Source organism: Pseudorca crassidens, chromosome 14, assembly GCF_039906515.1.
Source record: "Pseudorca crassidens isolate mPseCra1 chromosome 14, mPseCra1.hap1, whole genome shotgun sequence".
NCBI classification, from domain to species: Eukaryota; Metazoa; Chordata; class Mammalia; order Artiodactyla; family Delphinidae; genus Pseudorca; species Pseudorca crassidens.
In genome coordinates, this window is record NC_090309.1 from 77982887 (window position 1) to 78010422 (window position 27536).

Genomic DNA, 27536 nt, shown 5'->3' on the forward strand with positions numbered 1-27536 from the left:
TCCCCCTTCTCCCGCCCCCCTCCACACACACATGTGCACACACACTGCTGTGCACACTTGGGCCCAAGCCTGGTGCAGACATTATTTCCCCGTGTCCAGCCCAGAGGTTTCCCACAGCTGGAGTGGGGAGCACCTGCGTGGCTCTGCTTTGTGTCTGTTGCACTCACTCACAGGCAGGCCTGGTTACCATCTGCATAGGTAAGGCGCCGGCCTAGCGTGAGCCACCAGCCCAGCTCCTGCAGGCATAGAGTAAACCTGGACATAAAGCAGGCATCCTGCCATACCTGAGGGGGCCTGTTTCGTGTCCCTGGTTCTTTCACACAGATACTTATTTATGCTTCCCTCTCTCTTTCTTGATATTCACATCTTCTCTTTGTTTTCAGTAGCTGAGTCATTCTGGAAACTGAAGGCATGAGCTGAGGAGGGCTCAAAACTTAGTGGCTCTGTCACTGATTTCTTTCATTCATTCATTCATTCATTCAAGAAACTGCTGTGTGCCAGGATCTGTGGAGACAAACCTGCAGAGAACTTGACCACTGTACTTGAAGACCTCGAAGTCTGGTGGAGAGAGACAAATTTGTTAACTCATAATTGCAACCCAGTATGACAAGAATTTTTAGATGAGTTCACAGAAAGGACTTTGCAGGCGCAAGAGAGAAAAAGCTGGAGAATTTGGGAAGGTTTTACAGAGGACATCATATCTGAGTTGGACCTTGAAGAATGCATAGGAGTTTGCTGGCTAGAGAAGTGGGAAGAGGTATAAAGTTGCAAGTAAGAAATCACAGTTTTTAAAAATAAATGCCAGGGTCGGTAATAAAAAGCAAGAGTAAATGATTCCACAGTGGAACTAAATTAGAAATCAATAATGAAAAGTTCTCAGGAAAATCCCAAAATATTTGGAAATTACGTAACAGATTTATAAATAACTTGTGAATCAAAGAAGCAATCGAAAGGGAAAAGGAAGTATTTTGAACTGAATCAAAATGTGTATAAAACATTAAAATTTGTGAGAGGCTGTGTAAGCAGTAATTAGGGGAAAATTTATAGCAGTAAGTGCCTATATCAAAGAGAAGAAGGGTCTTGAATGACCTCAGTTTCTAAGAAACTAGAAAAAGAAGAAAAAATTATAAGTCCAAGTAAGTAGAACAAAGGAAATAGTAAAGAGCAGAAGTCAATGATATTAATATCAGAAAAAAAAATAGAGAAAATCAGTAAGACCAGAAATTGATTCTTTTTGTGAAGGTTAATTAAATAAATAAACCTCTAGTCAGACTGATAAGGGAGGAAAAATGACACAAATTACAAATATAAGGAATGAAAAAAGTATCACTATAGATTCTACAGTTATTAAAAAGATAATTAAGGAGTAATATGAACAGGTTTATGTCAATAAATTCAACCACTTCAATGAAATGAACAAATTCTTATAAAGACACAAACTACCATAGCTCACTCGAGGAAGATTTGATACCTAAATAGCCCTATATCTATTTTTTAAAATTGAATTCATAGTTAAAAATATTCCCTCAGAGAAAACTCCAGGACAAGTTGGTTTCACTTGTGAATTCTACCAAACATTTAGAGAAAAAAGTATTACCAATTCGGCATATGCTCTTCTAGAAAATTGAAAAGGTGAGACTATTACCCAACTCATTCTATGAGCCAACATTACCTTGATATCACAGCTAGACAGAGACATTACAAGAAAATAAAACTGTAGACCAATCATAAACACGTGTAAGAATTCTAAACAAAAATATAATTGATTGAATACATCATGACTAAATTAATTTACCCAAGAAATGTAGGGTTGGCTTAACAATAAAAAAAAATCAATCAGTGTAATTTATCTCATTAACAAACTAGAAAAGATAAAAACATGATAATCTCAATAAAAACCGAAAAAGCATTTAAAAATGAAACTCAAACTCCATTCCTGATTAAAAACTCTCTTAGTAAACTAGGAACAGGAAGGAACTTTTTCATTTTGATAAAGGGCATTAATGAAATAACCTACAGCTAACATCGTACTTGTGAAAGACTGAATGCTTTCTCTTTAACATCAGGAAGAAAATAAGGGTGACTGCTCTAATCACTTCATTTAAACTCTGTACTAGAGATTCTAGTCAATGCAATAAGGCATAAATAAATAAATATATATATAGAGAGAAATGTATGTATGTATGTATGTCATACAGATTAGAAAGGAAGAAGCAATTCTGTTATTATTCTCAGATGACATGATCATCTATGTAGAAAATTTGATGTAATGTACAAAAAACCTAGTAGAACTAATTGAGTTTACTAAGTTTGCAGGAGATAAGATCAATATACAAAAGTCAGTTGTATTTCTATATCCTAGCAGCAATCATAAATTTAATTAAAAATCTATAAGAGCATAAAAATATGAAATGCATAGGGATAAATCTGACAAAAGTGCAAGATCTGTACACTGAAAACTAAAATACTGCGAGAAAAATTAGAGAAGACATCAATAAATAGAAATATCTGTTGATTGGTCAGAAAACTCAGTATTGTTAAGATACAAATTATCTGTGAATTGATCTACTGATTTAATGCAATCTCAATCAAAACATCAGGTGTTTCTATAGAAATTGACAAGTAGATTCTAAAATTTATGTGACAGTGCAAAGGACTTCAAATAGCTAAAACGGGTTTTGAAAAAGAAGAACAAAGTTTGAGGGAGAAACCATTTTTTATAGAAAAAATATAGAGATATTTGTTAATACCAGACCATGGAAAGTATTTGAATCATTTAAAAATAGGAAATCAACACAAAAACTTGCACACAAATGTTTGTAGCAGCTTTATTCATAATTATCAAACCTTGGAAGCAACCAAGATATCCTTCAGTACATCTGAAGGATATGGATAAACAAATTGAAGTACATGCAGACAACAAAATACCATTTAATGATAAAAAGAAATTAGATCAAGTCAATAATACGTGGAAGAACCTTAAATGCATATTATTAAGTGAATGAAGCAAGTGTGAAAACACTGCATACTGTATGAATCCAACCATTTGACATTCTGGAAAAAGCACAACTATGGAGACAGTAAAAAGATGACTGGTTGCCAAGCGTTTCAGGAAAAGAGAGGTTGGAATAAATAGGTGGAGAACAAGTGATTTTAGGGTAGTGAAACTATTCTCTATGATACCGTAATGGTAGACACATTGCATTATGCATTTGCCAAAACCTGTGGAACTGTACAACACAAAGAGTGAGCCCTTATGTAAACTGTATAATATTGTACTATCAATCGTGGCTCATAATTGTAACAGTTGTGCCCCACCAATGCAAGATGTTAATGGGGGTAACCAGGAGGTGGGTGGAGAGGGTATATGGGAACTCTTTGTACTTTCTACTTATTTTTTTCTGTAACCTAAAACTGCTCTAAAAATTAAAATCTGTTTAAAAAGATAGGGACTCATTGTTTTCAGCAGTGGACTTGTTTTAATCAGAGCTGTGCTAAGTTCAGGTTTTGCCAGAGGCTGGAAGGGGAGACCAAAAGCCAGCACATTAATTAGGAGGTTACTGCAATCAAGGCCAGAGTCGGGTGGTGGCAGCCGGAGCAGAGAGAAAGAGTGTGAGAGTGCGCTGAAGGAAGAGAGCCCGCTGATGATGTAGCTGTGACGATGAAGAGAGAAATCAGCGTCAATTGTGCTGGAAAGAAGACTTGATTAGCTCTGAGAGACTCTGATTTCGTCTTGGCTCTGACTCCAGCACTTCCTGTGACCTCTGGCAAGTGGCTTGGTATTTCTGGACCTTGATTACTGCAGGAATGCCCAGGAGGCATTACTGTGATGCACAGGCTTGAGATCAGTCCAGAAGTGTGCTGTCCGATATGTTAGCCATTCAGCAGTCGTGCCTGTTACCCACTAGAAGTGTGATTAGCCCAAACCGAGATGTGCGGTTTGTGTAAAATTGACTACAAAAGACTTAGGAAATAAAAAGTGTAAAATAGTATTAATAGTTTTTATACTGATTATGTATTTGAATTTCACCTGTTTCATTTTACATTTTTTTAATGTGGCAACTAGAAAATTTAAGATTTCATATGTGGCTCACGTTGTATATCTATTGGGCAGCGCTGGTCTTGAGCTTCACCGAATGCTTTGTGTTCAGAACCATCTAAACCTGACCGAAAAAATAGTCCCTGCCCACACAGATCCATGCCCTGCTCCAGGACGCAAGTGGGGTAGAGCAAGGCATAGGAGTCAGGCAAGATTCCTGGGGTCATGTCCACACAACCTGTGTCTTTCTAGGAGTCATTTACACCAAGCCCTTGTGGGTGTAACCTGGGGAGATACATCCAAGCAAAAACCCTGCTTGAAATGCATCATAATATCTATGTGAGAAGACCAGGTATTAGGGATCGCTCCTTCCCCAAGACCAGAGTGATCCCTAACAGGTTCTCTCTTCCTCTGCCTTCGAGCAATGATTAGCGATTTAAATCTGGACCTGACCCAGGGGACAGCATCTCCCAACCTCATCCTGCCCTGTGACGTGGCAGCAAGAAAACCGTGACAGGTGATCACCATGTCTTCTTGATGCAAGACTGACACCAGTGTAGAGAGGAAACCCTCCCCCCTCAGGGGGAGTTGAGCCTGAGCCCCAACTTGTTCCTACCTCTCCTCGGACTCTGACATTTTTTGACCTTTTTCTCCAAGCACCTCCACTGTGCAGTCTCCAAGACAATACACCTGGTAGCTCTGACTGACTACAGGGACAGCACCCTGTGCATATATCTGGCCCATACCTGTTCCAAGGTGGCCTTTGTTTTGTTGTCATAGTCACCCCTGGCCTTCAGGTAAAGATCCACATACTATCATCCACAAGTGAGACTCAGAAATGCAGCCGTCTGCCTGGTCCCATGAGTCCCTGCTCAGCTCACAGCTACGCAGTCCCATACCTCCTCCTCCAGTATCATCAATGAAACCTAATATCCTCAGTCCGGCATTTAATCTTTCATGTAATGACTCACACCAGCTTTCCTGATGCGTATCTCTTTTTCTCGGCAGAGCAGGGTTCCTTCCTTCCTGTAAGCACATTCTTCAACATACAGAAATGAGAATGTGCTGTGTTGGCAGTCATGGAGAAGGTGTGGCTGTAGAGGCCTAAGTGATCCGACACAAACAAGGCATGGCTTTGAAGTTTTCTGTTAGAAAATATTCATATAAATTTTACTTTCTATTCCACACACACACACACACACACACACACACACACACGCGTATGTCTTAAATCACCATTTAGTAAAATTGTTACCCCAGGAAGATGTTTTATTATTTTACCATGGATTCTTATACTCATGGCACCTCCACCACGTACTCCCAAGGGTAAATATTCCTCAATTTAAGAAAAAATATACAACAGAAACCTTCTACTTAAGTTAGGAAATTTTTCTCGACTTTCTCTGGCCCCTAGGAACTACTTAATCTTTCAGAAGATCCTATGTAGCTGAAGTCCTTGAACTTACTGCAGCTGTATTCAAATTTCACTGCTTCCTTGCACCATCTCTGCCCATGCAGGCAGGACACTGGGTCTCATTTCACTGAGTTGCAGCTGCAGCATCTGCCTTTATCTCCTGCTTTGTCCTTAGCTGCTTATTATGTCACTCTCTTCTGTCTCCTCTGCTAGACCATGAGGTTTGAGAAAGTACGACTCATGTCCATCTTGTTTATGGCTTATTCCCAGAATTTACCATAGTGCCTGGCGTATGATTAGGGCTCACTGAGGATTCAGTAAATCAATGAATGTTTAAATGAAAGAAAATTGGTGTGTTTTACCTTAAGAGACCGTCAATCTTTTGAGGACAGTACGTGCTGTCCTTGCCCTTGTGTTTCCTTCGTGCCCGTGACTCATGCTCATTTGGTGTCTGTGGAAGGTTGGATGGATGCGTGGGGATGACGATGGAGAGTTGGGATATTTGATAGAATTACCAACGAGCTCAACTTACTTTCTTTACACACACATTATTAGAGTGAGCTGTTCTGTATTGGATATTTTATATGGGGATGTGCTTTAAAGTAGCTCTATGCTTTGGTACAACATGCGATTAGACTTGGATATGGGGCCAGCTGTTGAGGGCCATTGAGAGCTGGGAAGAAGAGGAGTCTTTGGAGGTCTTTCTGAGAAGGGATCATGGGGTGGCAAAGGGACAGCTAGATGGTAATTGCCTACAAGAAGAGACAAGTGCTCCTCTCATTTGATCAACAGTGAACATTCCATGCCTGTCCTGCCTCCAGGATTTCCATGCCTTTGATGGAAAGTATGTCAAATGGCACAGTTACCCCCAGGCTTCATAATAAAGTGATTAGAGAGATGATATAACCATAGAGTAGAAATGGAATTTCCCGTCCCTTTGAATTTAGTGCACACAATGGAGAACTGAGAGATGGTAGAAAGCAGGACAGAGAAGCGTGAGCAACACATGCCCTCCTGAGAGAAATAACGTAATGACGGGTGTGAATGAGGATGACTTTTACAAGCGGCGTCCAATCAGGAGCCTGATGTTTGTGCTTACTGTCATTCAAAGCTTTTCGCAGACTTTTGATTCCGGTGTTCCTATCCCATATTCAGATACTTCCAGAAGCGGTGGGAAAAGTGATTTGGGAGATGGAGGAGGGACGTAGAGTGTCTTAGTCTGTGTGAGCTGCTATGACAAAATACCACAAACTGGTGTCTTATAAACAACATCAATTTATTTCTCACAGTTCTGGAGGCCGGGAAGTCCAAGACCATGGCACCTGGGGAGGGCCCACTTCTAAGATGGTAGTCTTTTTGCTGTGTCCTGATGTGTTGAAAAGGGCAAAGAAGCTTTCTCAGATCTCTTTTATAAGGGTACCGATTCCATGTGTCAGGGCTTTCCCTTCATGATCTAATCACATCTCAAAGGCCCCACCTCCTAATACTGTCACCTTGGGGATTAGGACTTCAACATATGCATTTTGGGGAAACGTAAACATTCAGATCGTAGCAGAACGGATGTATGGCAACACAACACTATTCTTGAATCAATTTATAAATGATGGTAGAAATTATGGCACTCCAAAATGTGTTTGTCCCTTTGGCTGTACGAGAATAGAATGGATGGCTGAATTCATAATGTTAGTCCTGGTGGATATCTATCCACTGTATACTGCAAGTCAGGAGCACACGAGGGTGAGACCCAGGACTCGGGTTCTTCCCGTGGCCTCCCGGCAGGTGGGCCATACACATTTAGACCCTACCAGCCTGTCCATCCTGCGCTAGTCTCCTCTGGCATGACTGTTCTCCCCGAATCATTGTCTTTTACCATCACAGAATATCAGTTGACACCATTAAACAACCCACTGCCCTATAACCTTGGTTTTCCAAGTGTGGTCTGAGGACCAGCGGCCTGGCGTCACCTGGGAATCTCAGGCTTCATCCAGAACTCACAAGTCAGAATTTGAATTTAACAAGATTCCCCAGTGATTTATATGCACTTTTACAATTTGGAAGCACTGCCCTATAACACCCTTCACTGGTCTGCTTCTTTATAAGGGACATTCTAGTCTCCTAAATTCAGCCTATTCTGTCTCAAATTACGTTCCTACATCTGGTCATCAAACTTTCTTTTTTTTTTTCCATCTGAGAGATGGTTTTTCCAGGCCCGCTGCTGACAGATGCTGCTTTACTACCTGGAGATGAGCCTTTCAAGGCCGTGTGTATTCAAAGAGAGAGGAAAAAGGAAATAGCTTCAGGTCAGTTTAATTTCTCTGTCCACTTAATTCCACATAGGATACACGTGGCTTGTTTTTATTTTCTTAAAGACAGTCAGTTTCTGATTTCCTGAAGCTATAAGTTGTTAAAGAATCGTTTGCATGTCTTCTTGAAGTTGAATGTGTTAGATGAATTTATAGTTTTGATCTTTGATGTTAAGAAAGCACCTTCCCAAACACCATCAATGCTAATATTTGTGATATTAGGCTGGTCACAAAACACCTATGGGTCTGTTGGTGAGTTAGTTTGTAACCAAAAAGATTAGGAGTCTCCTCCACTCACTCCCCCCTGCAGACCCCTGCAGAGCAAAGTGTAACATACAGTAGGCTGAGGTGAGCTGGTCTGTACACTGGGAAGAGGGGAATATGGGAGAAATGAACAAACCTATCAAGCCATTAGGGGGTCTTGGTTGAGGGTTTCAGTTTGTAATGTAACATTGTTATAATAAACAGAAGGGGGTGAAGAGGGGCTTGATTTGACCTTTTATAGTTTCCAAATGTTCATGAAAGGCAGTGTACCTTTAGTTGTAGAGAACTTGTGGCTTTTTGAACTATCCAGTACGCTGGTAAATTTCTTTAAAACCATCCATCTTATAATAAAAGCCTGCAGCCTTCAGACTGAGACAGGTCTAGATTCAAATGCCAGCCTCAGGTTTTAGTAGTTTTGTGACCTTGGGCAACTTAGTTTCCTCATCTGTAAAATGTAGAATTTCACAACTAATGTGGAGAGTTGTGAACTTTAGTGAAAATGGATGCAAAATATCTGGCACGTAGCTGGGATTCAATAGTTTGTGGCTTTTATTCTGTAGCTTCTATGGTAATGCTTAGCAGAGTAAACATGTAAGAAACACTTGTCGAATTTGCTTTTTCCCTGAACTCATCTTCTCATGTTGAGGGATAGAGGTAGTAATAATCTGGGGAAAAGGTCTTCTCTTGATAACTTGACTTAGAAGTTAACTTATATAAGCAGTCCCCGGTTGAAAAATCAGTCTCGTTAACCAGCTCTGTTATTAAGACAGATTTTAGGATGACATTTCAGGAATATAATGAGTCCAGTTGACATCCGTGGACATCCTTGATATAGCCACGGTGTTTCTCTGTGATGATTCTTGCTTCCAACCTAATAGAACTCAGGAGGAGAAATATATCTCAGTTTCCATGCTGTGAATACAGTAGCTATTAGCTCAGGTCAAATTTCTTCCTCATCAGGGTTTGAGGGTAAGTACCTTCCACCTGGCAGGGGACGGGTCAGGCATTCACATGCGCTGGATGTTTGCATGATAGGTGTTCCTGTTCGAGCTGAGTTGCTGAACAGCAGAAGAGGGTGGCACTTGGAGGTTGGATGTGGCACACATGAAAGGACTTGAGATGAAGAACCAGGAAAGAAATATACCATGTTATGCCCTTAACCGTGAGTGATGACCTTGAGTACACACTTAATATTTACTTTATGCTCTTATATATTTTATTAATTAGACCTTCGGTAACCTTACGTAAATAGTGCTCATAATTAAGGGGCAGGACATTGACTGATGTACTTTAGGTGCCTTAAATGGTAAAGGCAGTTTGCGAAGTTCAGGTTCATGGTGGTTGGATATGTGTGGGTTTCAGGCAGGGAAAAGAAGCACACTAAAATCCTTGACCCAGTTCCTATAGGTTGCGCTAAAAATGAGGTTCATGATTGAAAAGATATATTTCTAAATTGGCTGAATAATCCCCATTATCTGATGCTACAGTGATATAATGAAAACATGACCCAAAGTGTTGATGTTTATCCCTAAGAAACTACTCATCGTATTTTTGATTTTTCTGATTCAATCCTTTATAATGAACATTTTTTTTCTCCTTGGGTATTTTTGTTCTTCTTTTTGAAAAGATGAGTGATACCAGAAAATTTTAAAATGTATTTTTCATAGCTGTTTTTATATGATCAAAAAGCAGTTTCTTCAAATTGGAGAAGCATTTACAAATCTCATTATTTCCCAACTTCATAGTTTAAGGATTTTAGTTTGGTTTTAGAGAAGCCTTTTAGGAATTAAAGTAGAATTTTTTTCTACCAATGCACCCATCATCCAATGTGGAAACTAGAATATTGACAAAAGCATGCTATGTGATTTTCCCATTATATCTCCTTTTCTCTCCCCAGTTGAGGTGGCAGTCATCCTTAATACTGTGTTTACTATACCTTTTCTAGAAATTTATTAAACCTTCATTTTTTTTTTGAACTTACACAAAGAGGTTAGGAAATCAGTCTCTATCTCTTAGGAACAGGTGATTCTTTCAGAAACATTCAATGTAATGTAAAACAAAACTCAGATTGGAGGAGATGTCAGTCCTTGTTTTTTTGTTTAAATACTACAATTTAATGTTCGACAAGGAATAGCACAAATCAAATTTTATGACACTCTAAAAGCAGTTCTACATATTACATGAGGAACCTTCTGGCAAATAAGAACACTATGTCATTTGTCATCGAGAACTGTGGTAACTAGCAAGTGTCACAGAGTACAGAGTTAATAATGAGTTTCATGTGTAAGTAAGTCTTCCTGTTTGTACTGCACACGGTGAAATTATTCCAGTTTTGAGAGGCAGAACATGGTCCTTCTAACTTACCATTGGTTTTTACCATCGAATGGTTCTAAAATGTTATCTCACTGTGATCTTGATTTGCATTTCTCTCATCTCTAATGAAATCAAATGGTTTTTCATATATTAATTGGTCATATGTAATTCCTCTTTTTTTCTTTTATTTATTTATTTATAATATTTATTTATTTATTTATTTTGGCTGTGCTGGGTCTTCATTGCAGCACACAGGATCTTCATTGCGGCATGCGGGATCTTTAGTTGCAGCATGCGAACTCTTAGTTGCGGCAGGCATGCGGGATCTAGTTCCCCAACCAGGGATGGAACCCGGGCCCCCTGCATTGGGGGAGTGGAGTCTTACCCACTGGGCCACCAGGGAAGTCCCTATAATTCCTCTTTTATAAAATACCTATTTATGTCTTTTGTCTATTTGTCTTCTTTTTGATTTGTAGAAGTATTATATTTTTTATGCTTTTGCTGATGTCAGTTACATATGTGACAACATATCACACAGCCTCTACCTTAGCGATTTGATTTTTTAAGAGTGTTTTGTCATAACAGATATTTTGATTTTAGTATGAACAAGTTTTCAGTTTTTGTATTCCTAGTTCCTTTGTCATTTCAAGAAATCCTTGTCTACCCAGTGATGAGGATGATAGTTTTCTGCCATGCCAGTTATATTAACTAATGTCTTAATTCATTAATTGTTATGTTACACACGTGAGCCGTAAAAAAATGTGTGAGACACTGTTCTCACGAGAAATAAGCCCATGGACAGATACGTAGAACATGGTAAGTGCTACTACAACATTTAGTGCACTTGGGCAGAAAAACACTTCCTTAAAACAGGATTCTGTAAAGTGGAAAACTTACATAGTTTTGTTCACATCTACCCTTAAAACTTGATTGAAACAGGCAGGAACATCTAGTCTCATTTATCTATAATAATATTTGAAGACCATAGAAGAATTTGTTAAGAATGAGTCATATACAGCTGATTATAAAACAAATTTTATGTGTCAATTTTTTGTGTGTGAGTTTGAAAATCCTCACCCTTACCTCCCACTAAGATTCTAGTGTGAATTATAAAACTGCAATGTTTTAATACAAAGCTGCAACTGATTATGATCCAAACTGGACCATCTTTGGTATTTGCCATGTTTGCTCTCGTTCCAGTTAAATGTGTGTTTGGATGTCTACTTCTTGCCTCATCTTGGGGCCCTTGTTACTAGTCACACTGAATCCTTAGGTTTTGCCAATACACTTGATCAAATTGTAGGGTCTGAGTATGTAGCAGGCATCCATACAGATGGCTTTGATTACATCAAGTATGCTCTGCGAAATGCAGTTGCCTTCTTTCTTAGTTCGATGACTATGATCCTCTCTATCTTTTCTCCTCTCTAATCTCAGAGTTCTTGAAACTATTTGAATTCTCTTTGGTGGCTTCTGGAGAATTGATCTCATGTGTGCTGTCTTGGGGAGGAGAATGCTTCAAATCACCTATCGTGGGATGTTCCAATTCTTGCTTGAAGTTTCCTATGAAAATTGATGCCCATGGTAGGGAAAAAATACACATGATGATACAGCTTTGAAACATCATTACACTTCCTCCAGTCAGCAAGAAAGCTCTAGCCACATCATATCCGAATATCCTTCATATTATACTAGGAGAGGGATAAGAACAGGGTAAAAGGAACAAAGAGAAGAGTTACTTAACCCACGTGGCATGGCCAAAGAAAGCATCTAAGAAGAGTCAGTAAGCATGAGCTCGATGAAGAAGAAAGAGGAGGAAAGCAGTGCAACATGCAGCAACTACAGTGGAGAGAACGGCTACGGAGCTTTTAAAAGATGACTCGTTTCCTTCTGTGGCTTAGGAGACATTGATATCATCACCCAGTTCAAATCCTCAGTCTGGCAGTATGGGGATCCACCATCACCATCACCACCAGAAACCACACGCGTGGTTAGCATGTGTAAATATGACCTCACACACATTTATTCAAAGTGACATTCATATCAAAATAGATCATTTCGCACAAGGGACAAAGGGCAAAGCTTGGCTACAAATTGTGTGCCAAGAGGGTGGTTTTCCAGAAAAAGTCCCTAAGGTCTTTTTCCTTACCAAGGGCAAAATGTTCAAGTGCAAGATCCTGGCACATGTTTCCCTTCGAGCAGATGGCAGAAAGGTTTGTCTGCAATGTGGAACTTGTTAAGGGGGGAAGGCCTTCCTGATAGAGATCGAGAAGACTGCTTAAATTTACTTAGTGGTAGAATGGTTTGTAATCCATTCATGCTTGTGAGTTTAATGCCTTTATAATTACTTGTAAGTAGATTGAGAGAATCAACTCAAGGGAAAAGACTGTTTATCTGATGCTTAAACTTCTGCTGAACACTCCAGACAATATATCCATTCCTTGTCTATGTCATTGAATTATGTTTTACAAAGACATCATTTTAATTTTGCTACTTTGATAATGAAAATATTTTGCCTGTCTATGAAAGAGAGGCCAAGGACCATAAAGGGGTTGTTTTTGGAAATGGCCTGATGGTCTTTATGGACAATAACATCAAGACCAACCACCACTAAAATATGACCACTCTCACTATAACCCTAGATGCTATGTTGTGTAGGTGAGGATGCATTAGGTTTTGCTACGGTAACAAACAGCCCCCAAGTATCAGTGGTTGAAGACAAGTTTATCTGTCTCATACCAAGTTCACTCTGCAAAACTTGCCAAGGCAGCTGTCCTCCACGTGTCGGCTCAGCATTCCAGGGTACTCGAAAATCGTGGCACTTGTATGCACACACTTCCATAATCTCCCAGGCAGAATGAGAACCGAATGATCTTATACTGACGATTAAATTTTCCATCCCCCAAGCGACACAAGCCTGTTCTGTCCATAACCCATTAGAAAGGACTAATCATAAGACACCCCCCACCCCGCAACTGCAAGTTGGGTTAGGAAATTCAATCCTCTCATACAATGAGAAGGGGAGGAAATTGAATAAAGACAAATATTTACAATCTACTTTTAACATGAATTGTTCCAAATTTGCAAAGCAACTGTATGCAGTAAGAATGAATGTGCTCATTTTAAATACAAGAGGCACTATAGATTAAGTTCCTGAGAGCATGGGTTTGGAGTCAGAAAATCTTAAATCTCTAGCATATGCTCTATGGGGGCTCAGGCAAAACATAATCTCTGTTTCATTTTTTGATAAATTGGGATGAGATTACTTCATAGAGACGTTTTGAGGTTTAAATGCAGTAAATAAAATGGATTGCAGGGTCTGATACATAGATGCTCAAAAAACTTTAGCTCATATAATTAAAAGGACACTGATTAATCAGAGTTAAGAAATACATAGCTAACGAGTGAGAGACTAGTCTTCTCAAATACTTTAGGGGAACACATTGACTCAGAAGACAAAATTTTTTAAAGCTAGCCAAACTGGATTCAGAACTCACATTTATCTAATTTCCTACTGTACCACAATGCCTTTTGTTTTGACATGGGATGGTAATGTGTTATCAGGTTCTCCCAAACCTTCTTTATGAATAGCCTCTCTCCCTAACCCAGCCTCTCTACCCTGGCTCTACCATATCCACAGAGAGGACTTGGGTTTAGCCATAGTTGCTCAAGCATTTAAGTAAGGAAAGCAGGAGACACCATGTTTCGTGTCAGGAGACTTGGGCTCCAGTCCTAACTTTGTTGCTCAATATTTATGTGGCGTTAGGCAAGTCACTTAAATTCTCAACTATGAATATGGGATAGTAGAAGTTTGTGCGTCAAACAAAACAAAACAAAACAAAGCAAAACAAAGCAATAGACGTTTAGTTCCTACTTCACAGGGCTGTAGTGATCAAATACATTAAAATATTTTAAAACACTTTAAAATATCCAAAGGGCCATAGAGGACTTAAGGACAAAAAAGATTCTATCTAGCAGAAGAGCAGAGAGCATGAAGACTCAGATCAGTGTAGGTTACATGGGTCTGGTTTCACTGCAAAGGCCTATGGTGAGAACAGTGTATTTGTCCAAAAGTCCTGAACCCTTAGACACCCACACACTCCATTTATCACCCAGCCTAACTTGCTGCCTTCCTACTAGTCAGCCACCCAGACTGTCTCCTTTTGAAAAGAGATCATGTGTATTTCATTAACATTAGGACTGCTCCTTCTTAGGCAAACATTTCTTAATACACCAAAAGCACAGATAAAATAAAAACCTCTGTTCTTCAAAATATACTGTAAGAAAAGACACTGTTAAGAAAATTAAATGATAAGCCACAGACTGGGAGAAAAAATTTGAGAGAGAACTTGTACCTGTAAGATATAAAGAACTCATACAACAAAAAAAAGAAAAAGAAAAAGAAAATCTCAATTTTTTTTTTAAAAGGACAAAGACTCTAAGCAGACATTACATCAAAGAAGATGTATGAATGGCCAATAACACCTGAAAACATGTTCAATGTCATTGTTATCAAAGGAATGCAAATTAAAACCACAATGAGATATACTGCACACCTATTAGAATGGCTAAATTTAAAAAAATACCAAGTGGTATTGAAACTGGAACTCTCATATATTGCAAGTGGAAATGAAAATGTGGTAGCCACTTTGGAAAACATTTTGGTATTTTCTTATAAAGTTATCATACACTTACCATATGTCCCAATATTCCTACTCTAAAATTTATCCAAGAGAGATGAAAACATATGCGTACACAGTTTGGTTTGGGAATGCTCATAGTACCTTTACTCATAATCAGACTAAATGGGAAACAACCCAAATATCTATCAACTGGTGAATAGATTAAAATTTTTGTGGTATATACATATAAAGGAAAACTACTTATCAATGAAAAGGAGCAAAGTTGTTGTTCCCTGCGTTCATGATTGAATCTCAGAAGCATTAAGCTTAGTGACAAAAGGCAGACACAAAATACTGCGTACTGTAGTCTGTTTGTGTGACGTGCCAGAAGAGGCAAGTATAGTAGCAGAAAGACAGCAATTGCCTTTCTGGGTTTGAAAGGAGGATTACCTATCAAGGGGATTGAGAAAACTTGCTGACTTGATGGAACTGTTCCATATAGTTTGTGGGTAGTCACACAACTGTATACTTTTGTCAAAATTTATTGAACAGGGATGTTGACCAAAATTCCACAAGTCCTTGGCTGCCTTCAGATAGGTAGAGGGAGAGTGAATGCTCTTGTTGTAATAGGTTTAAACAATTTAAAAAAAAATGATTCATCTTTTATAGGTGTTCTTGGCAGGATTAATTTGATATAAGATAATCCATCAGAAACATGTCTTTTCATTTTTCCCTTTTAAATTTATATTCATGTTTATTAGTGAAGTTGAATTAATTTTTATTAATAATTTACTGGAAAATCTATTAACTTCTTTTCTGATTTTAAAAATAAACTATTAATTTTAGAGTAGTATTAAATTTGCAAAACATTTATGAATGTAGTACAGAGAGTTCCCATATATACCCCTATACAGTTATCCCTGTAATTAACATTTTATATTAATATGGTACATACGTCGCAATAAATAAATCAGTATTGATACATTATTATTAACTAAAGTCCACACTTTATTCAGATTTCCTTTTTACCTAATATACTTTTCTCCTGTTCTAGAATCCTACCCAGGATGCTACATCAGACTTCCATCAGGTCTTCTTATGGTCCTCTTGGCTATGAGAGTTTCCTCAGGTTTTACTTATTTTTTATTACCTTGAGTTTTAGGGAGTCCTGGTCAAGTTTTTGTGGAATGTCCTCAACTGGGATTTGGCTGAATTTTTTCTTAAGATTAGACTGTTTATGGACTTTGAGGAGGAAGACCCACAGAGGTAATTGCCATTCTCATCACATCAGATCAAGGGCACATACTACGAACATGACTCATCACAGTTGAGGTTCCTGTTGATCACCTGGCTGAGGTGGTGTTCGTTAGGTTCTTTCATTGTACTCTTTTTTCCTCTTTCCATTCTGTACTTTTTGGAATTAAGTGACTAGATGCAGGAGTGAGGAGTTATGCCTCACCTCCTTGAAGACAGAATATCTACATAAATACATTATTTGGAGTTCTTCTTCATGGGATATCTTTCTGTTCCCCCTATTTATTATAGTTATTAATTTATTCATTTACTAATTTTGTACTTTGGGTTATAACCAAAACCATTTATTTTTTTGCTGCTCAAATTTTTCCAGCTTTGGCATTGGGGACTCTTTCAGTTAGCTCCTGTGCCTCTTTGACATACTCTCCTCATTATGGGTCTTTTTGTTTGTTTGTTTGTTTTTTAGTACTTCCTCACTTTCTGACAGTACAAGATGTTCCAGGCTCATTTTATATTTCTCCATCCCTGCCCTGGAATGCCCAGCCATTTCTCCAAGGGGCCCTGGTTCCTTTTATTGCAGAAGGGTATTAGAAACCAAGATCTAGGTGCTGGATGTGCTCATTGCTACTAGGGTGTCATTGCTTCTAGGCCCTTTCAGCTGACAGAGCAAGAAAATCTATGAAGGACTACTAACCCACATATATAAACATATCTATAAATATTTCCATGTGTGTCCATCTACATCTATATTAAGCCAAGATCTTTCCAACTCTAATCCATTACTATGTGAATCATTCCAGCCCTCTCCCCTTGCTTGTCTGTAACCTCCCACTCCAGAAGTGAGAAGTCTGGTTCCCACCATTGCCATCCATTCCTTAGTTGTTCAGTTCCAGTATAGATGTCTAGTGGTGTCAGAGTTGTTTAACTCATATTCTTGTGGGAAACAACTTTGTCAGCTAGAGTACAGTGCTTGTGTGCAGTTCTTTTTGCTTTAATCCTATAGATGCTACTCATTTCCATAGTTACTGAGGTTAGCACCTTTTTTTCTCACACTCTCTTCAGTGAGATAAAGTTACATCTTTTGTCTCAGTCTGCACGCTGACCTGGTATCGCCTCTGACCCCCCAATAAATGTTTTTTAATTTACATGCATTCAGGCTCACTGTTTGTGCTGTAAATTTCTGTGGATTTTGAAAAATGCATAATGTCATGTATCCACCGTTGCAACTATCATACAGATTAGTTTCACTGCTCTAAAAAAATCTCTTATGTTGTTCCTTCCCAAACACCTGGCCACCACTGATCTGTTTACCATCTTTATAGGTTTGTCTTTTCCAGAATGTCATAAAATTGGAATCATGCAGGAAGTAATCTTTATATTGGTTTCTTTCACGTAGCAATATGCATCTGTGCTTTTGCATTGCTTGATATCTCATTCTCTTTCATCGCTGAAGAGCATTCCACTGCATAGATGTGCGGTTTGCCCATTCATCTATTGAAGGACGTCTTGGTTACTTCCAGGTTTGATGATTATGAATAAAACTGCTGTAACCAATTATATGAAGATTGTTTTGTGTAGACATAAGTTTTAAATCACTTTGGTAAATACCTAGTACCTTCATTGCTGGATTGTATGGAAAGACTATGCTTAGCTTTGTGAGAAACTGTCAAACTATTTTCCAAAGTGTCTTATCATTTTCATTCCCACTAGCAATGAATAAGAGTTTGTATTGCTCTGAATGCTCACCAGAAATTAGTGTTGTCAGTTTTTTGTATTGTAGTCATCCAATAGATGTGTAGAGTTACTCATTGTTTTAATTTTTTTTCAATTTCACTGATAACAAATTATGTTGAGCATCTTTTCACGTTTATTTGATATATATACTATATTCTTCTGTGAGCTGTCTGTTCAAATCTTTTGCTTATTTTTAAAAAATAATTAATTAATTTCTTTTTGGCTGCATTGGGTCTTCAGTGCTGCACATGGGCTTTCTTTAGTTGCATTGAGCAGGGGCTACTCTTTGTTGTGGTGTGAGGACTTCTCATTGCTGTGGCTTCTCTTGTTGCGGACCACAGGCTCTAGCGCACAGGCTTCAGTAGTTGTGACACATGGGCTCATTAGTTGTGGCACACGGGCTCTAGAGTGCAGGCTCAGTAGTTGTGGAGCAATGGGCTTAGTTGCTCCACAGCATGTGGGATCTTCCTGGACCAGGGCTTGAACCCGTGTCCCCTGCATTGGCAGGTGGATTCTTAACCATTGCACCACCAGGGAAGCCCCTCTTTTGCTTATTTTTAAAAATTAAAATTGTTTTTTAATTGTTGAAGTTTAAGTGTTCTTTGTATATTTTAGGTGCAAGTCTTTTATCAGATATGTGATACTTTCTTCCAGTGTGTGGCTTTTGATTCTTTTAACATCATCTTTTGCAGAGTAGGTTTTAATTTTAATAAAGTTGAACATCTATTTTTTCTTTCATGAATTATGATTTTGGTGTTGTATCTCATCACTGATCCCAAAGGCACATAGATTTTCTAAAATGTTTTAGAAGTTTTATAGTTTTGCATTTTTACATTTGGCCAATGATCAATTTTGAGTTAATTTTTGTGTAAAGTGTAAGATGTGTGTCTAGATTTATGTATTCTTCTCTTGCTCTGTGATTTTTTAAAAATTATTTATTTATTTATTTGGCTGCATTGGGTCTCAGTTGCCACACGCGGGATCTTTGTTGTGGCACGTGGGATCTTTCATTGCATCATGCAGGCTTCTCTCTAGTTGTGGCATGGGCTCTAGAGCATGTGGGCTTAGTTGCCCTGCTTCTTGTGGGATCTTAGTTCCCCAACCAGGGATTGAACCCACATCCCCTGCATTGGAAGGCAGATTCTTAACCACTGGACCACCAGGGAAGTCTCTGCTCTGTGATTTTAAAAAGCTATCCAGTTTTCCATTTTTCTTTTGAGTTATGTGACTTCATATTGTTGAATGAAAGAGTTCTTGATATATTCTCAGTAGTGTTCTTTTATCAGTTACATATTTTATAAATATATTCTCCCAACCTATGGTCTGTGGCTTGCTTTGAAGTTTTTTCTTGGTTTCTTTATTGAATATATACATTACCACAGTACTATTCATATACATAACTTCAGACATTCACATTGTTTATTGAACATGGTAACCCTGCACACACACACACAAAATGAAGTTTAATTTTTGAGCTGACAAACTATCAATCTTTTCCATTATGGTTAGACTTTTATTTTGTTTGTAAAATTCTTTCCTATTTTGAGAAAAAAATATATATATATTTTATTCTATTATCTCCTAAATTAAAATTTTTGAACTTAAATTTAGAATATTATTACACATAAATTTCTTTCTAAATATGAGACAGAGATACAGTTCAGTTTTTTTCCATGTGAGTAAGCATTTGTCCCCGAAGCATTTATTGCCTAGTTCCTGACTTTCTTACTGATTTATTTTGTCATCTCTGATGTATATGAAGTTCCTCTCTATGTGTTTGACTAGGATTTCTTTTCTGTTTCTTTGGTCTATTTGTCTATCCTTTCACCAATAAACTAACCTTGTGTTTATATTAAGTTCAAATTTTGAAAGCTTAGTAGGGTGAATTTCTACTTATTTTTCTTCAAATTTGTCTTAACTCTTCTTGGTAGTTTAAAATCCCATATTGATTTTTGCTGATCAAATTCCATTAAAAATCATGTTAGAATGTTTTTAGAATTGCATTGAATCTATAAGTTAATTTGGGTAGAATTGCCATATTTTATATTTTGAATATTATTGCCGATAAATTTGGTATATCTACCCATATATTTTGAAATTTTAATATTCCTTAATAATTTTTTTTTCTTTCTGTGAAATTTAGCATGTACTTTGTTAAGTCGATTCCTGGGTATCTGATAAAGCTTGTTGCTGTTACGAGTGGTATCTGTATATATATGTGTGTGTGTGTGTGTGTGTGTGTGTGTGTGTGTGTGTGTGTGTGTGTGTGTGTGTGTGTATATATATTTATTTATTTAAAAAATTTTTTTTGCGATACGCGGGCCTCTTACTGTTGTGGCCTCTCCCGTTGCAGAGCACAGGCTCCGGACGCGCAGGCTCAGCGGCCATGGCTCACGGGCCCAGCCGTTCCATGGCATGTGGGATCTTCCCGTACCGGGCACGAACCCGTGTCCCCTGCATCGGCAGGCGGACTCTCAACCACTGTGCCCCCAGGGAAGCCCAAGTATATTTTTAATGTCACTTCTAAATGAATTGTTTCTGGCATACAAGAAATAAATCAATTTTTATGTATTTCTCTTATAACTAGCTAACTTGATTTACTCTTTCATCAGTGAGTTCTAATACTCTACATTTCTCTTTGCAATCATAATATCGGTCAACAATGATGTTTTTAATTCAGTAATCTTTATTTTTTAAATGTAGTGTTTGCTAGGACCACCAGTACGATTGTTGGATAGAAGGAGTGACAACAAGCCTTTTTCTCTTGATAAAAAAGAGTACTTCTAAAATGTACTAGTTTCATAGGTTTTGTTAGAAACACTGATCAAATGAAGGTAATTTGTTCTGTTCCTAGTTCGCTAAAACATTTGTACTAAAAGTCAGGTGTTAACTTTCCAAATACTTATTTTTTGCATGTGTTTCAGTAATCAATAATATTTTTACCTGATAATGAAATGAATTGCATTCAAATTGTCCATAAACGTTGAATGTCTATGGTTGGAATCACGGTATTAGGAAGAAAGAATTAGGAAAATAGAAATGATGGTCAGAGAATGGAATGCATACAACTGAAATTATATAGAGACTGCAGTTATAGAAATGTTATAGAAATGTAAGTTCTGGTATATAATCATGAGAATGAGTGCCTAGAACAAGCTTATCTGAAGAGGGGTGTTTGAGAAATTAATAGGTGTTGGAAGAATGATCTTTATGTACTGTGAAATCACCAAGAATGAAGATAGGAATAATGGTACCAGCAGTGAGCCAAGATTTATGAACATTGAGACTTGAAGGGCAACAGGTGGATGATACCAACAAGCAATGGCAGCAGAGATATAATCTGATGCCATGCAATTTAAAGCTGGGGTTTTAAGTGAGGAGTAAGGGAGAATGACTTAGAAGCGGCAATTAGGGGCACGGAGGATACTTGCCCCTTTTGCAATTAAGAGGGCTAGCTGTGTAGAAGCAGCATTTCAGAGGAGAGTCACATAGCTGTAAGAACAAGAGGATAAAGGATGTTTAGAGATGATTTTGAATACACAGTAAATATTACAATTAATTGACAACGAGCTCCAGAGATCATGGTAGACCAAATTTAAAAATTGAGGTGGTGTTAGGAGATGAGAATGGAATAAAGCATATTCATAGAAATTTAAGGTTAGAATGATGGAGTTGAGAGGTAACTCAAAAGTCTGTGTCTTGTAGTGATAACTGGGTATACTGAACATAGTAAAATTAGGCTCCATAGATACAGCGTGGATAATAGGGATGAGGCTGTGTGAACTAGTGGGGTAGGGAGGGGATGTCTGGGTTCTATTTTTTTAAGAGTTAATTTTTTAGAGCAGTTTTAGGTACACGGCAACATTGAAAGAAGGTACAGATTTCCTATATACCTCCTGACCCCACACATGCATAGCCTCCCTAATTATCAACATCCCCCATCAGAGTGGTATATTAGTTACATTTGATAAGCCTATATTGAAATACCATAATCACCCAAAGTCCATATTTCACATTATGATTCACTCTTGGTGTAGTACGTTCTGTGAGTTTGGACAGATGTATAATGACATGTCTCCATCATTATAGTACCATACAGAGTAGTTTCACTGCCCTAAAGTCCTCTGTGCTCTACCTATTTTTCCCTCTTCACCCCGTCCAGCCCCCTAGCAACCATTGATCTTATTACTGTCTTCCTAGTTTTGCCTTTTGCAGAATGTCATATAATTAGAATCATACAGTGTGTAACCTTTTCAGATTAACTTCTTTCACTTAGTAATGTGCATTAAAGTTCCTCTTTGTATTTTTATGGCTTGATCATTTATTTTTACTGCTGATTAATATTCCATTGTCTGTATATACCACAGTTTATTCACCTACTGAAGGAAATCTTGGTTGCTTCCAAGTTTTGGCAGTTATGGAAAAAGAAAGCTGCTATAAACATGTGTGTGCAGATTTTTACTTGGACCTAAGTTTTCAGCTCCTTTGGATAAATACCAAGTTTTGTAAGAAACCATCATACTGTCTTCCAAAATGACTGTGCCATTTTGCCTTCCCACCAGCGATGAGCAAGAGTTCTAGTTACTCCACATGCTCTCCAGAATTTGGTGTTGTCAGATTTTGGCCATTCTAACAGGTGTGTAGTGATATTTCATTGTTTTTATAATTTGCATTGCCCTGATGACGTGATGTGGAGCATTTTTTCACATCCTATCTGCCATTTATATATCTTATTTGCTAAGGTGTCTGTTAAGGTCTTGTGCCCATTTTTAAATCGAGTTGTTTGCTTTTCTACTGTTGAGTTTTAAGAGTTCTTTGTATATTTTGAATAACATTCCTTTATCAGATGTATTGTTTGCAAATATTTTCTCCCAGTCTGTGGCTTGCCTTTTCATTCTCTTGGCACTGTTTTTACAGAGCAGAAGTTTCTAATTTTAATGAAGTCCAGGTTATCCATTATTTTTTTTTTAGTGGATTGTGCTTTTGTTTTGCATCTAAAGGTCATTGCCATATGCAAGGTTGTTTATGTTTTCTCCTATGTTATTTTCTAAGAGTCTTATAGTTTTGTGTTTTACATTTAAAACTATGGTCCATTTTGAGTTAATTTTTGTGAAATGTGTAAGGTCTGTATCTAGATTCTTTTTTTTTTTGCATATGAATTACCAGCTTCTCCATTGTATTGCCTTTGCTCCTTTGTCAAAGATCAGTTGATTGTATTTATATGGGTCTATTTCTGGACTCTCTAGTCTGTTCCACTGATCTATTTGTCTCTTATTTTGACAATGCCGCACTGTCTTGATTACTGGAGATTTACAGTAAGTCTTGATGTCTGGTAATGTCAGTTATTCAACTTTATTTTCCTACTTGCAATAATATTTTAGCTATTTTGAAACTTTTGCCTCGCCATATAAACCTCAGAATCAGTTTGTCAATATCCACCAAATAACATGCTGAGATTTTGATTGGAATTTCACTGAATCTATAGATCATGTTGAGAAGAAATGACATCTTGACAATATTGAGTCTTTTTATGCATGAACATGAAATCTCTCTCCATCTATTTATTTCTTTAATTTCATTCATCAGAATCTTGTAATTTTCTTCATATAGGTCATGTACATATTTTGTTAGATTTATACCTAGGTGCTAATATAAATAATACTGTGTTTTTAATTTCAAATCCCCTTTTGTTCATTGCTGAATGTAAGAAAGCACTTAATTTTTATAAACTAATCTTGTATCCTGCAACCTTGTGATAATCACTTATTAGTTCCAGGAGATTTTCTGTCATTTCTTTTGGATTTTATACATAGATGACCATTTCACCTGTGAAAAGACAGTTTTATTTCTTCCTTCCCAATTTGTATACCTTTTATTTCCTTGATTTGTCTTGTTACATTAGCTAGTACTTCCAGTATGATGTTGAAAAGGAGTGGTGAGCGGGTCACCCTTGCCTTGTTTCTGATCTTAGTAGGAGAGCTTCTTGTTCTCTACTAGAAAAGTAGAGTTTCATACGTCATTAATTATGATGTTAGCTGTAGGGGTTTTTGTTTTGGGGTTTTTGGTACATATTTCTTATCAGTTTGAGGCAGTCTCCCTTTATTCCTAGTTTACTGAGAATTTTTCTTTTTATCATGAATGGATGTTGGATTTTGCCAAATCCCTTTTTATTAATCTATTGATACGATCATGTAGATTTTTCTTTTTTAGCTTGTTGATATGATGATTTATATTAATTGATTTTCAAATGTTGAAACAGCTTTCTATACCTGGGATATATCCCACTTGGTCATGGTATATAATTCATCTTATACATTGTTGGATTTGATGTTTTAATATTTTGTTGAGGAGTTTTACATTTATGTTCATAAGAAAGATTGATCTGTATTTTTCTTTACTTGTAATATCTTTGCTTGGTTTTGGTATAAAGGTTAATAGTGGCCTCACAGAACAAGTTAAGAAGTATTCCTTCTGCTTCTCTCCTCTGAAAGAGATTGTAAAGAATTGTCATAATTTATACCTTTAATGTTTGGTAGAATTCACCAGTGAGCCCATCTGGGCCTGATGCTTTATGTTTTAGAAGACCATTAATTACTGATTCCGTTTCTTTAATAGATGTAGACTTATTCACATTGTCTATTTCTTCTTGTGTAAGTTTTGGGAAATTGTGTCTTCAAAGAATTGGTTCATTTCATTTAGGTGACCAAATTTGTGGGCATGGAATTGTTCATAGTATTCCTTAATTATTCTTTCAACGTTCTTGGTATCTGTAGTGATATGCCCTCTTTCATTTCTGATATTAGTAACTTGTGTCCTCTATTGTTTTTTCTTAGCTTGTCTAGGAACTTATTAATTTTATTGATTGTTTTTCAGAGAACCAGCTTTTGGTTTCTTTATTGATTTCCTGTTTTTAATTTTATTGATTTTTGTTCTAATTCTTATTATTTCCTTTCTTCTACTTACTTTGTATTTAATTTGCTCTTCTGTTTTTAGTTTCCCAAGGTGAAAACTTAGATTAGTGATTTTAGATCTTTTTCGTTTCTAATATATGCATTCAACGTTATAAGTTTCCCGCTAAGCACTGCTTTGGCTCTATCTCACGGATTTTTACAAGTTGTGCTTTCACCTTTATTTAGTTCAAAATGTTTTAAAATTTATCTTAAGATTCCTTCTTTGTTTACAAGTGTGTTGTTGAAGGAACTTCCTGGCTGTACACTGGTAACCACTAGTTTGTTCTCTTTTTCTGTTTGTTAGATTTATTAATTTGTTTTGTTTTTTAGATATCACATATAAGTAAAAGCATACAGTATTTGTTTTTTTCTGTCTGACTTATTTCACTAAGCATAATTCCCTCCAGGTCCATCCATGTTGTTGCAAATGGCAAAATTTCATTCTTTTTATGGTTGATATTCCATTAAATATATATATATAATTATATTTATATATATTTTATATATATATGTATATACACACACACACACACCACATCTTCTTTATCCATTCATCTGTTGGTGGACACTTAGGTTGCTTCCATACCTTGGCTATTGTAAATAATGCTTCTATGAATGGTATCTGCCTTGGTTACAGGCAGGATCTGGCCCAAGGGGTTGGAGCCACACTTTTGAGCTGTCTCTTCTTTTTCTTCAATGTGTGCATATGTGTGTGTGTGGGGGGGGGGGACTTTAACGACTTTAACTCTTCTCTCCTTAGGAAGTATTCCCAAGCCTGTGGTATCCTATCCCTCTTTTGAGTGACCCACTAGGGGTGTGAATCCCTACTTCTCCTCCCCTCCTACCAGACTCTATGTGGTTCTTTCTTTATAGCCTCGGTTGAAGAAAAGCCGTTCTACTAGTCTTCAGGTTGTTCTCAGTAAGAGCTGCTCTATATGTAGTTGTAGTTTAGATGTGTTTGTGGGGGGAGGTGAGCTCAGGGTCTTCCTACCCTGCCATCTTGATCCTGCCCCCTTCCTCTTACTTCCAATGTATATGCGTCTTTATATCTAAAATGACATTCTGTGGACAGCATAGAGTTGGACCTAATTTTTTGGTTCCCTCTGTCAATTTCTGTGTTTTAATTGGTGCCGTTAGAATATTGATATTCGAAGTGATTACTGATAATCAGATTACTATGTACCATGTTTGTTAGCTTTTTCTTTATGTTGCCTTTGTTTTTTGTCGTATTTTTGCCTTCCACTCTTATTCTGCCTTTTGTGGCTTTACTTTAGCATTTTGTATAATTCTGTCTTCTCTCTTAGCATATCAGTTATACTTCTTTTATTACTTTTTAAATGTTTGCCCTAGAGTTTATAATATACATTTACAACAAATCGAAGTCCACTTCCACTTTCAAGTAATACTGTATTACTTCATGGGTAGTGTGAGTGCCTTATAATAACAAAATAATCCTAATTCCTCCCTCTCCTGTCCCTTGTGTCATTGCTATCATTTGTTTTACATATATATATAAGCATACCTAAGCACATATATTTAGTATGCATGTGCATATATATGTATACATATACATATGTATATACACAAGTACATATACGTATAGATGCATGATATATATTGATACATAAGCATATATAATTGAATACATTGTTTCTATTATTTGGAACAAGTAATATCTGTTATATCTGTTAGATCAATTAAGAATAAGGAAAAAAATTTTAATTTTACGTTCACTTATTCCTTCTTTGATGCTTTTTCTTTTTTATGTAGATCTGAGTAGCTTATCCATGTTATTTTTCTTCTCTCTAAAAAATATTCTTTTAACATTTCTTGCAAGACAGGTCTACAAGAAGCAAACTCCCTCAATCTTTGTTTGTCTGAGAAAGTATTTCTCCTTTATTTTAAAAGATAATTTCTCAGAATTCTAGGTTGATGCTTTCTTTTGTTTTTTTTTTTTTTTTTTTCAACACTTTAAATATTCCACACCACTCTCTTCTTGCTTGCGTGGTTTCTGAGGAGAAGGCAGATGTGATTCTTATCTTTGTACCTCTAAGGTGTTTTCCTCCTCTGGCTTCTTTCAGCATCTTTTTCTTTCTCTTTGCTTTTTTGTTATTTGAAAATGATATGACTAGGTGAATTTTTTTTAAGTTACTTTTTGATGTGGACCATTTTTAAAGTCTTTACTGAATTTGTTAAAGTATTGCTTCTGTTTTGTGTTTTGGTGTTTTGGCCCTAAGGCATTGGGATCTTAGCTCCCCGACCAGGGATTGAACTTGCACCCCCTGCATTGGAAGGTGAAGTCTTAACTACTGGACCACCAGGGAAGTCCCTAGGTGAATTTTTTTCTTGGCATTTATCCTGCTTGGTGTTTTCTGAGATTCCTAGATCTGTGACTTGATGTCTGACATTATTTGGGGGGAAATTCTTACTCTTTATTGTTTCAAATATTTCTTCTGTTCCTTTCTTTCTTTCCTTTCTGGCATTCCCATTATGTATATGTTATACTTTTTGTAGTTGTCCCATAGTCCTTGAATATTCTGTTCTATTTTTTCAGTCTTTGTTTCTTTGCTTTTCAGAGTTGAAGGTTTCTATTGATATAGCCTCTAACTTAGAAATTCTTTCCTCAGACTTGTCTAGTCTACTAAT

At 37.1% G+C, this 27536-nt stretch overlaps 2 long non-coding RNA genes across 8 annotated transcripts in view; both read left to right on the plus strand.

Moving 5' to 3' along the window:
- Nucleotides 1–3992, plus strand: part of LOC137205441 (uncharacterized) — a 59861-nt gene extending 55869 nt beyond the window's left edge. The window contains exon 2 of the long non-coding RNA XR_010934146.1: nucleotides 485–3992. This is a non-coding gene — a long non-coding RNA (uncharacterized lncRNA). The remainder of the gene's footprint in view (nucleotides 1–484) is intronic.
- Nucleotides 1–27536, plus strand: part of LOC137205439 (uncharacterized) — a 393223-nt gene that overhangs the window by 161153 nt on the left and 204534 nt on the right. For all 7 annotated transcript variants that reach the window (XR_010934141.1, XR_010934139.1, XR_010934140.1 and 4 more), the window contains exons 3-4: nucleotides 7648–7753; nucleotides 9056–9182. This is a non-coding gene — a long non-coding RNA (uncharacterized lncRNA). The remainder of the gene's footprint in view (nucleotides 1–7647; nucleotides 7754–9055; nucleotides 9183–27536) is intronic.